Source organism: Gadus chalcogrammus, chromosome 17 (assembly GCF_026213295.1).
Source record: "Gadus chalcogrammus isolate NIFS_2021 chromosome 17, NIFS_Gcha_1.0, whole genome shotgun sequence".
Classification (NCBI taxonomy): Eukaryota; Metazoa; Chordata; class Actinopteri; order Gadiformes; family Gadidae; genus Gadus; species Gadus chalcogrammus.
Window position 1 is genome coordinate 857,926 of NC_079428.1, and position 12,758 is coordinate 870,683.

The 12,758-nt window shown below is 45.1% G+C and overlaps 1 long non-coding RNA gene and 2 other non-coding genes across 3 annotated transcripts; 1 reads left to right on the top strand and 2 right to left on the bottom strand.

The window, feature by feature from the left end:
- Positions 1–992: 992 nt before the first annotated feature.
- LOC130369989 (uncharacterized) lies at positions 993–5,310 on the bottom strand. The gene is made up of 4 exons (XR_008892936.1): positions 5,197–5,310; positions 5,041–5,069; positions 1,318–1,383; positions 993–1,074 (listed from the first exon to the last, which is right to left on the bottom strand). It is a non-coding gene; the product is annotated as an uncharacterized LOC130369989 (long non-coding RNA).
- Positions 5,311–8,493: 3,183 nt separating this feature from the next.
- On the top strand, positions 8,494–8,575 carry trnas-uga (transfer RNA serine (anticodon UGA)). The gene has a single exon. It is a non-coding gene; the product is annotated as a tRNA-Ser (tRNA).
- Positions 8,576–8,909: 334 nt separating this feature from the next.
- On the bottom strand, positions 8,910–8,983 carry trnat-agu (transfer RNA threonine (anticodon AGU)). Its single transcript has one exon. It is a non-coding gene; the product is annotated as a tRNA-Thr (tRNA).
- Positions 8,984–12,758: the final 3,775 nt, after the last annotated feature.

Below are 12,758 nucleotides of genomic sequence, written 5' to 3' on the forward strand. Positions count from 1 at the left end.
TAATATGGAGGTTTCATATTTTTACAAAATGGATTATGTGAACATTGCTGAATAACAATCATGTATATTAAATGTATTGCAGGAGTTTAGCTTGACATTAACCAAGTTAAAGGACAATTAAATGAACCGCACCAAACATGTAGAAGTCAATGTGGGATTTTAATATATAAACAAAAACACTTGACAGAAGTTTAATACAATTTTGTAAAGGAAAGCAGAGGAAAACCTTTTCCCAAATGAATCTTTTCAAAATGTCTCCACCATTCCGAAAGCAAGTGAAGAGGTTTGTGTAAAAGCAGTCCTCCCTGACCAGCTCTGTCCCTGACTCTAAACCCTGACTCTCAACCCTAACGCTGAACCCTCTGAAGGCAGGAAGACGCGCCTTCAGTGTAAAGGTTTGAACCACAGAGAAGGAAGAAAAGAGGAAGCAGTAGAGAGAAGTGAAGTAGTGAGGTTAGTGACAGACGTGAGGGAAAGGTGTGTGGAAGCACACGGTTACATGTGGGGTCAAGAAGATCACTCCCACTGGAGGTCATTGATACATCAGCCTCAGACTGCTGAGCTCAGCAGGTCTTCTGGAGGACGAGGCTCAGATGAACTGAGGAGACAGGACCAGCAGGATGTCAGGATCAGGGCGGGTTTAGCTCAGGTGCGTCTACCCCCGACCAAACAGGATCAGGTGAGGTTCAGCTCAGCTGTGTCTGCCCGGACCAAACAAGGACATTGATTAGGTTCATTATTCAAGAGATGCAACATTATCTGAACCAAAGATAGGTCATTAAGGAGCAGGCAGGCTTTAGGGCGCATTGCTCAAGGACGCATCACTGTATTCTGAGGACTTGAACCCGGCACCATTGGTTTGAGAGTTGAACCCCCAACCCCCTACCTAGTCCACTATGTCCAGATAATGCAAACTTTTGAGGAATCCTTGATGGTAGAGTCCTGGTGGTCCTCAGGATTTGCCTTCCAGATGTACGGCTTCTCCATCAGTCCTCCAGATTCCTGGTCTGTTTACAAACGTAAATTGTGGCACCACAAGCCTCCGGTCCCCAGCCTCTCAGCCTCGCCTTTCAGCTACAGCAGCAGGTTTATATCAGCATTTGCCCAACAATAAACTTAATTGACTCATCCGAAACAGAGTTACACAATTAATTTAACTATTATTTTATAACTCAAGGCTAGAAAAGACTTGAGACCAGACATGAGCATCCTGTTTTTGGGAATGAAGACAGAGCAGTCCACAAGATTAAAGAAGTGGTTCAGGCCATGCATTGGAACTGACCTGAGAAGACTCTACTCACACAGCAGAGCACTGACCTGTTCTGGAGGACTTCTGACAGGAGGTGGAGGTCTGGCTCTGGTTGAGGAGGTGGAGGTCTGGCTCTGGGTGGGGAGGTGGAGGTCTGGCTCTGGGTGAGGAGGCGGAGGTCTGGCTCTGGGTGAGGAGGTGGAGGTCTGGCTATGGGTGAGGAGGTGGAGGTCTGGCTCTGGGTGAGGAGGTGGAGGTCTGGCTCTGGGTGAGGAGGTGGAGGTCTGGCTCTGGGTGAGGAGGTGGAGGTCTGGCTCTGGGTGAGGAGGCAGACACCTTGGGACAAACTACATGTTACCTTTTTAACCTTGTACAGTTCTAGAGTATCTTCTACTGTAACATGTGGGAATGACAGACATTATTTTAGCTTTGATATTATCCAGTTGGTAACTCTGCACCAAAGTCGTTGTTTAACGTCATTCCATTGGGAAGGGTTTAACTTCTGTGGCAATTAATGACAGCAGATATTTAGAACGTACAAAAGCTGAAGTAACAAAGAACACTAGGCAGTATCGATATTAAATCAAATATACTCAGCCATATTCAGGTGCTGGGTTCCGTTGAAGAAATGTCAAATTATCTTCTACCTTGAAATGATTTTCAGCCTTCCCTGATGTCAAAAATGGGCCCGCAAGTAGAACGCCGTTTTGTACGCAGTGAGAGTCCCGTCACGTCATCGTGGTTAAAAGTACGGCGCAACCATCGGAAATGATCAACATATTGTACGACGTACGTGTCAGTATGTATTTAATATCAAACTTAAGTTGTTTAAGATAGGGGCAACAATTCCAAATGGAAACCGACTGAAAAATAGTTTCCGTTGGCAACGGCTCGAGGTTACGCAAATACAATCCAGAACCTTCCGCCAGATTCCCTCAGGGGACTCCTGTCCAACTAACTGCCAGGTGGTTTCTTATGGTTGTCAAGACTACAACGTTCTATGCTAACCATTGGGACTAAATCAAGTGACCGCACTCAGAACCTTCCACGGCGGGAAGCACAAACCGTCCGACTGGAATCCGAACATTCCGGCCGGAACCAACCAAAGAAAAAACAGAACCAGCGCCTCACCTTGAGCTGAACGGAGGAAGATCCTGAAGTCCAGCGATGGTCTTCATTAAAACAAAGCCAACAGACTTACCTTGAGGAGATCTGTTTGTTGCTGTTGGTCATTACTACTATTCAGTGTACCTTTACATTAATATGCACCCAGTGTGTACAAGTTATATCACTCAAAAGCATACGAAGAACCAAACTACCATGTACGTCCCACAACAACTTTAAACCTAAAATCCTGGAATCAATCAAAACCGCGTCTACATTTGACAATTATCTAGATTAATCAGGGTACAAACCATACAGAGCAAATCTAAACATTGAGCTCACAGAGAGCCGACCATAGCCCTGCAACGTCACCCTGACCGCCTCATCACCAACAGCAAATCATGCCAGCCAGCCAACACATGTAAAGCTCCAGTGAGAAGTGGGCATCTGAGTGAAAGGATTGCCCATAGTAAAAAGAAGCCCAATTCCTGAACTATCCAACCATCTTCATGGTTTAAAGTTTTACAGACTTGACATTCCATTGTGTTAAAATCACCTTAGTCTGCTCCCTCGTTACTTATAAAACTCTACATCTCCAGCACTAGAGTGTTGCATCCTACTCATGGGGGTGTGGTCTGAGTGAGCAGAGATGCATGCTGGGATACAGTGCTGTCTGAAGTCTTCAGTTCTATAGACACGCACCTCAGGAGAAACCAAGGGTTTGAGGATCTGTCGTGACATCAGTTACATGAGCTGGAATATCCTTCAAGATGGCGCCAGGATTCTCAGAGGAGAAAGGCCACGAGGAAGATGTGTGGGTTCTTCCTCTCAGCCAGTGGAACACAACAACGGTCTTCATCAGAGTACCATGGAACACTTTGAAACATTCTCCTCTTTACACCTTGAAGCCCCAGTGAAGGTTTCCTTACCTCCTCAGCTGAAGAACACAACTTCAGCTCGAAGAGTGCACTAGCTGGAGTTCCCGGATTGGTTCTGATTTTAGGGAACCAATCGTTCAGCTAGTCCTGTCCGAAACAAATACAGTTCAGCCTGAGAAGACGTGCAACTGAGAGCAAGACAAGATCCACAGGGCTCTCCATCAATCCAGCCAGGTAGGAATAGCCGTCTCATTACAGGTCTGAAGGTCATCTTGAACATCCATTTAGGTCCCTTTCCAACGTCAGACTCTCCTTGTGGAATTCCTTTTGGTGTCCATCCTCCATTGATCCTGATTGGTGTAGTCCTAGTTTGAAGTCACTGATCTGAACACGCCGCTTGCATCCTTTTACACTTGAGTTGGATACTCTCCTTCCTGCCCAGTGTGTTGGATCTCGCTCCGGAGCGTCGCTCTGGGCTCTTCATGTCTACTGGAGGCCCTTGAGTAAACGTGTGGCTGTCCATCAGGTATGATTTAGTTGACCATTCCAATATCCCAAGCCAATCACACAGACCCCCGTATGAACATTATCACTGTCAAAGCAAGCCGGACACACACACACATAGAACCCAGGACAGGCACGTAGAACCCCATGCCAGGTGTGAGTGGGAGACACACACACACAGTAGAACCCTAGCGATGCTAAAAAATCTCCCATCTCATGTCAAACCCAAACACACACACACACACACACACACACAAACACACCACTGAGCCATAAAAGGCCAAACAATCATGCAGGGTAAAAACCTCATGCCAAATAACATTCCATCATCCCCCCCCCCAGCTCTCCTGCCAGGGCACCCATAACAGAACAACCAATGTCTCCAGAGACGTGAATTATGTACAGTACAACATTCTTCAGTGGCGTCCCACATTGGTGATGGATTATGCTTGGCGTCTCCAAAATGTGTCCCAGGTTGATTCAACGTTTCTGAAGTCATGTCTTTGTAGTCCAGTGGTTTCCTGAATGAGGGGCATTCACAGATGCAAACGGTGCAGCTTTAGTCAGCCTGAGGACAGGAAGGAGGTCATCTGTTCAGAAGACCACCCAGTGGAGGGGGTTGGCTCTTGAGGAGCAGGATCCATATGGGGATGGCCCCAAATAAGACCTTCTTGGAAATGAAACTGTTCCTGAGGAGTCACGATGCCTGGAGGGGACTGTTGAATGTGTTCCATGGTTCTCTGTGTCAGACTGAAGTTGTGTTTTAGTCGTTGAGATGAGGAGCCCCCTCATCTCCCCCTGGTGTTTCTCCTTCTGAATCCCTGTCTCCATCTTTAAGAATATTCCAGTCCATGTAACTGACGTCACGACAGTTTCTCAAACACTCGGTTTCCCCTGAGGGGGCGTGTCTACAGACCTGTAGACTTCAGACAGCTCTGTATCCCAGTATGCACCGCTGCTCACTCAGACCACACCCTCATCAGTAAAGGAACACTCATGTGATGAAGATGCAGAGCTCAGGAGAGTAGAATGAAAGAAGACTGACGATATCAGAACCCAACCCATTACTCAAGCTTACAACAATAACTTGGAGCCTGTAACCATTTTAACAAATCATTAAAACCAACATAAACCAAACACCTAAGTAACCCATGAACCAGTAAAACATCCTTACTACTCAGATCAACCTTCAGGTAACAGGTTAACTCACCAGGAAGCCAAAATACATCAATGTGCCCAAGAGTAATGAGAAATTAAAGACTTACAGTTTGCAGTTCATCTTCATGGTTAAGTTGGGATACTCACAGAACTGCAGTTAAATATCCATGATAGACCTTTGAAGGAAGGTCCAAATTTCAAATGAGTTAAACCACCACAATCCCCGATTTCCTTCACACATTAGTGATTTATATTCAACATACAAGTCTCGTCAGTTGTGCTTTCCCACACAATTCTACTCACATCAGGTTCAGATGAGATGCTCCTCTTTACTTCAAAAAGTCTTTAACCTGTGAAACAGGAAGAGATGTTAAATAAGTCACAACAGATCTCAACAAAACAGTACACACACGTTCTGGTTTCTGTGAACACAACAACATACGTTTGGGAGATGCTACACTGCCAAACAGTGGAGGACACCAATGTACTGTCCAGTTCCCTCTTAACTGAAACGCACCAGATGCAACCAATTAACTGATTAAGAAAACCACTTGGCAGGCGAGCTGCGGCAGGTGAGTCAAAACTCAATGCAGGTTTGGCACCCTGTGGTCGCCTTGGTAACAGTGAGAGGCTATTTCAGCTCTGTGTTCGATCTTAAATGACCTCTCTCATTTTAATTAAAGGGACGAGTCTGATTTGACTGATTTAGATTCATACTTCAAAACGAAAAAAGTCTTCATTCAATTCACCTTACTGTGTGTGTGTGTGTGTGTGTGTGTGTGTGTGTGTGTGTGTGTGTGTGTGTGTGTGTGTGTGTGTGTGTGTGTGTGTGTGTGTGTGTGTGGCTTTCATCAAAGAGACCAGAGAGACTCATTCACTGGTTAAACTGGAGTCATCGCCTACCACCACACATCAAAGATTAACTTAATATAGATACAAACTATATAGATACACCCCCCCCCCCCCCCCCCACACACACGATACATACAGTTCTGGTCACTAAATACCACTCCTTCTCTCTTCTCCTTCTCCCCTCTAATCCTTTTCTCCTCTCCTTCCGTCTCTCTTCCACACAGATCGCATTTTTATTGCCTCTACTCAAGAGAATAGATTTGGGTGGGGATTTCTAGGTTTCATAAACATACGGGGCTTAGCTCAGAGTGAAAATGAAAATGCTGCACGCCAAATATATGTGTATGCTTTATTGTGCATGCAAACTTTATCTAAATAAACGAAATAAGCAGTTTATTATAGCTTTAAATAGCTACCTGGCTGCTATGCTGCTTATCCGCAAATGTCAAATGTCGCAAATGTTCCATTCAAGTTATTGCAAATGAATACAAGTGAGGCAGACCTTACACATTGTGGTAACCCGGTTCTATCAGCCCGCCTCCGATCAATGAACAAGAGTCTCTGCTGCTCAAACTGCCAACAAGGCACGTTTATCAAGTCCAAAAAACAGAAAAAAGGGGAATCACCCATCAATGCAAACTCACACACACACACACACACACACACACACACACACACACACACACACACACACACACACACACACACACACACACACACACACACACACACACACACACACACACACACACACAGCATCCAGCCACTGCCTTAAGCTAACGTATTTATCCACGATAGCAGACACTTTAAATAATAGTTATAATTACATGCAACTTAATTAACGCAACGAAATTTCAAATTGTATACTAGATACATACAAATATGTATAAAGGAAAATATACGAAAATGAAATGAGTAAAGTTAATGCAAAATTATGATGTAGTCGAGTACAAACAGTATACTCTCATTGCAATCTTTGGAAGTTAATTCTGACTGATATACTGTTATCTTCCACAGCATGACATAACACATCTCAGGACGTTTTGGTGATCCACTTTGTTGGAGAATCTCCATACTGAATGTAGTTCTTCTGAAGCAGATGTGCTGTGAATTCCAATATTAACACAACCGTAACAATGACCTACAAAAACTATTAATGATAAAATGATACCTTTTACTTATGATCAAAAATGACGAAATCAGGGCATCGACAACTTTCCATATTTCGCCACGACTTCAACCAGATTTGTGGGTTTGTGAGTAGCCTAGCCTACTAGGTCGGAGCCTTTTTGCCGAGAAACCGCAACGCGTTGCAAAGTAAAAGAATCCGTTAAAACAAAGCGGGATATGCTCCATTTACTTGCATTTACAACTTTTTTAACGCGCTGGTACGAACGAAAAGGTATTTTTAAATATTACACGAAAACAAACATGACCACCGACTTCTCTGTCTTCCGTTTCCAGTTTATGCGTCGATTTTCATGATAAAGGCAAAGTTCGTTTGGATTAATATAAAATAAATTCAATACCCAATGAAATGAATATGATTGGTCATGGTTGTAATAATAATCAATACAGATGTCTTTTAAAGTATTTTTTACTTACTCAAACACCCAATGTGGATGTAGCCTGTCACTGAATGGACTGCCAAACAGTTCCTAAGGAAATCCTAACAACTCCTAACAAAGTCCCAACAAAGTACTAACAAAGTCCGGTCAAAGTCCTAACAGTTCCTAACAAAGTCCTAACAGTTCCTAACAAAGTCCTAACAGTTCCTAACAGATCCTAACAAAGTCCTAACAGTTCCTAACAGTTCCTAACAAGTCCTAACAGTTCCTAACAAAGTCCTAACAGTTCCTAACAAAGTCCTAACAAAGTCCTAACAGTTCCTAACAAAGTCCTAACAAAGTCCTAACAGTTCCTAACAAAGTCCTAACAGTTCCTAACAAAGTCCGAACAGGCACGAGGGCTCCTAACCAGAGGGGCAACAGAGCCAATCAGATCCTGAGAATCTCTGGGTCGACGGGCAGTACCCGGATTGGTAAGTGACTGGAAATCGCTGCTTTACTACCGGTAATACTGCATAATGCATTTTGTCAGGGCATATCCTACTATTTCTGATATCTTGATATATCTAATTTATATATTTTTACTTGAATGATCCGTGATGCAGTAGTCTAGGCCAGGATATTTACAGCTGTTGCCTAATTGCGGTTTTTCATGTCCTTACCTGTAGAAATGACGAAGACTGGGATACCAGACTCCCGCTGGGCAGGTGTGATGACCCTCTATGCTCAGGGGAAATATAAATTTTCCACAGGCCAGAGACCGGGAGGCAGGAGATGGAGGGCGGTAATACAGCGTATTAATGCTTCTCCCTTGACCCCCGTGTTCATTCAAACTCCCCGCAAATATGATATTTTTGGGAAAAAGATCGACTGTTAGTGCGGATATCATGAGGTAGGTGGCATTATACAACATTTGGGTTACATCCATGAGTTGTAGTATCCCAGGACATTCCCAGTCTTGACTTTTCAATACAATAATCTGGTGTCAAACATGGCCACCAACGTCTTAATTCTCCGTCTTCCGTTTCGAGTTGATGCATTGATTTTCATGATAAATGCAACATTTGTTTGGATTAATGTAAAATAAATTCAATTCCTAATGAAATGAGTATGATTGGTCATGGTTGTAATATTTAAGTATTAAGTATTTTTTATTAATGTAAGGCATACTGTGGATGTAGCTGCGATGGCCGAGTGGTTAAGGTGTTGGACTTGAAATCCAATGGGATCTTCCCGCGCAGGTTCGAACCCTGCTCGCAGCGTGGAATTGCACTTTTCCTGAAAGGTGTCGTCTGGAGGATCGTTCAGTCTCTCGACAATAAGGAATTGTATTACATTACCTCAAGTGATTGGTGAAGAAAATACACTGCAATCGGGGTGTTTACACGTGTAGGGTAGGCATCGATGACACATGTGACTTACAAGTCAGTCCAAAGTAATGTAATATTCTATTAGCTCAAATTCTTACATTTACATTTACGTTTGTGTTCTTCATTTGGACATTTTGGAGTAGGGCTATATCCTATTGACTCACATACAGCCTATTAATAAAGCACGTATCCAAACTTTCACTCTGGGTCGCTCACGATCCACAAAAGGCAACGCTGGGATTCGAACCCAGGATCTCCTGTTTACTAGACAGGCGCTTTAACCATCTAAGCCACGTCGCCGGTGACACCATTCGAATCTGTTTATTTTATCAATTCTGTAGAGGAATATAATCGAACAAGAAAATGGATTTTGTATTGGTATTTATTACGATATTACTGGGGAAAATAGTATGGCTAAAAAATAAGGCTGAGGCTGTGGCTCGCATCGCCGCACGATCTGCTAAACGACACTGGACTGCACCTTCAGTAGGTCGCCACACGGTGGCGCTGCGGGACCAGTAATAACACAGGATTAACAGTGTTGCCAGATTGGGCTAGATTTCCCGCACAATCTGTGATACTTCAATAGTACATTTTATAAATAGAAGCTTTACGTTTCTTTACTATTTTCACATTGTTCGCTTTTTTCGTTGAATTAATTGCATTTAGTTAAACTGTTGACTTTTTTTTTGCCGAAGATATCGCTGAAAAAGATCCGTTGTCCTCTTCTCTCGCTCCTTTATTCCTCATTCTCTCCATTATTCGGGTCATTCGGTACATCGATGTAAATCGATGTAAATCGTAGGCCTACTGAAACTGCCTACTTTCTGCGCAACGCAAGACATCGAACACGCAGCACGGTTGGCGGTAGGATTGTGTCCCATTCTGGTCCTCGAGTTGGTTGTGGAAGAGGAGATGGCCTCGGTTCGACTCCGGGGCAAACCGGAGAAAGCTTTCAGATTACTTTCACAGCTTCAGGGGAATACACTATCAGTTGCACACACACACGCACACACTGACTCATTTAACCATTTTCTCCATCTGACTTTCATTTTCCATGATTTAGTCCTTCCTACCGACCTTAAAATCACAACTTCCCCTTCTCCATGGGCATCACATCAGTCACCACGAATGACAAACATTTTCTAACGTTTTGTCATTGGAATTTATTATTACTGAGGCCAGTCAGAGCTTATCTAGCGCTGTCCTGACTGTCCTGGCCGACGATATGAGGGGGACTGTTGTCCATGTAGTTCCTCTACCTATCCCCACCCATATCTAGCCCAAAAAATTACATTTATGCTGTTTATTTTCATTGGCAAATCAATGATGAACGGGGGTTGACTCTGTTTAATATCTTAACATATGTAACTTTTAACGTGTTTGGTTTGGTGTTGTAGTTGTCCTTCAAAGTTGGAATCAGTTTAAGTTAACGCAAGTATTAACCGATCCATGTACTCCAGCATCTTCAACGAGTGATACACAGTGCATGTCGGGAAATAATGTGTGTGCGTGTGTGCGTGTGTGCGTGTGTGTGTGTGTGTGTGTGCGTGCGTGTGTGTGTGTGTGTGTGTGTGTGTGTGTGTGTGTGTGTGTGTGTGTGTGTGTGTGTGTGTGTGTGTGTGTGTGTTTGCGCCGTGCATACGTGTGTGATGCCGGGAAGACCGCATTGCAAAGAACGCTGCGCAAGTGCGCATGCATTGCGCAAGCCGCCTGCACGCTCCTTTGACTCAGAATAAGGTAACCAGGCTGAGTGGAGACAGCCCGTCCTGCAACATCGGGCCTATCAGATGTCGCTGTACTTGACATCGGTCCCAAGCTGCTGAGGCACCACCACAGCTTCACCCTGAGCAGGGAAGTTTGACATGAATTGGTGTGTGCGTGCGTGTGTGCTATTTGATTACTATGTGTTTCTGTGTGTGTGCGCGTGTGTGTTTGCCCGTGTGTATTAGACTGTGTGTGTGTGTGTGTGTGTGTGTGTGTGTGTGTGTGTGTGTGTGTGTGTGTGTGTGTGTGTGTGTGTGTGTGTGTGTGTGTGAGTTTGTAAACAAATGGCAGGAGAGTATTATTAGAGGAGGTGGAGGAGTTGAAGGAGGAGGTGGAGATGGTGGAGGAGGAGGAGGTGGAGGAGGAGGAGGAGAAGGAGAAGGAGGAGGAGGAGAAGGAGGAGGAGGTGGAGGAGGAGGAGGAGGAGGAGAAGGTGGAGGAGGAGGAGGAGAAGGAGGAGGAGGAGAAGGAGGAGGAGGAGGAGGAGGAGGAGGAGGAGGTGGAGGTGGTGGAGGAGGAGGAGAGCGTGTGGGAGTTGAGAGTGACAGTTATCATTTGTTTCCGACCACAAGCCGACTAACTGTTCTTGACCAGTCAGAAAAGTTACGAGCTAATGGTCATGACTGGGATTGGACCACATATGGTGCATTGCGCTATTTCAGGTCAAACTCGTGGAAGAGCTGATTGGCCGATGAGTGGGGGTGTTGAGGAGAGAGGGACACGGAGAAGGGTGTTGGATGAAAGGTGGAGGAGTGTGAGGGTCACCAGCGCCTTATCTCTAAAAGTATTCCAATCTATGAGAGATGTTACTTAGAGGTTGAATAAGGATCGAAAAAAACAACTGATTTATATTCAAGAAGTACATTCTATACATATTATATCAATGTTTATTTTCATCAGAAGTAAAGAGAGATGGTGCAGTTCCTTTGTTTCTCTTGCTTGTACTGTCATTAACCCCCCCCCCCCCCAACAAACACAGGGACACATCATCCCAACATCTAGCCTGGTTATTACCCGACCAAGCCAATCGTAGATTGCACGTTGGTCTGGGGAATCTGCCGTCATTTTCTTCAGCACAAGAGGTGTGATCACCGGGCCTAGTTCAACTGACTCTGTACGCGATTGGCTGCTTGCCATCGCTTCCCTGTCGTCATTGTATAAAACCAGCCGATAGCGCGGCAGGGGGAAAAGCCAGCTTGGTGATTGGCTCCCGCAAAAACGTATCGGAAGCAGGAAGAAGTGTATTGCTCTTCTCCAGACCCTTGTGCAGGGCGGACTCAATTTGCCGGAAGAATGGGCGGGGCTCGCCAGGCAACCAATCACCACCGCTAACATGCTAATTGCATACAGAGCGGTGGCGGGAAAACCCTCGGATGGTCAGACCCCCCCCCCCCTCCCCCCGTGGGATCCCGTTGGGGAAGATGACGACATTGGAGGCAGGGGGGTGACCAAGGGGTCTCCCTCTCCCAGGAGACGCAGTATTTTTCCGTAGGAGGACGGAAAAATACTACAGACCCAGCCCGGTCGTAGTGGTGGTGTTAGATGGTGGTCACATGCTCTCGGGTTTACAGCCAGATGGGCCAGGGTGGAGTCAGCCCCCTGTGACATGCATCAGACAGACAGACAGACAGACAGACAGACAGACAGACAGACAGACAGACAGACAGACAGACAGACAGACAGATGCAGAGTCAACTTTCAAAAAGTGTGTAAACAGACTCTGTGGTGAGTTTATTAGAAGGTTGACAGCTCTCTCTCTCTCTCTCTCTCTCTCTCTCTCCTCTCTCCTCTCTCTCTCTCTCTCTCTCTCCTCTCTCTCTCTCTCTCTCTCTCTCTCTGTGTTCTTCCACAGTGATTCCGGCCCAATGTTAATCCTACCTCCTATGATTTCACATTTGTACAACTTTTTTATTGACCCAATGTTACGTTGTGTCTGACATTGGAATGAAAAGTGGAATTTACAGGGTAAATAGTGGTTGTGTGTGCGTGTGTGTCACTTTTGCAGATAAAGGCATGCTGGGAAAGACTAGAGAGAAAGTGAGAGAGAGAGAGAGAGAGAGAGAGAGAGAGAGAGAGAGAGAGAGAGAGAGAGAGAGAGAGAGAGAGAGAGAGAGAGAGAGAGAGGGAGAGAGAGAGAGGGAGAGAGAGAGAGAGAGAGAGAGAGGGAGAGAGAGAGAGAGAGGGAGAGAGAGAGAGAGAGAGAGAGAGAGAGAGAGGGAGGGAGGGAGGGAGGGAAAGAGAGTCAGAGAGGGAGAGAGAGAGAGAGAGAGAGAGACATGCACTATCTTGTCAGCAGCCATGTTTCTTA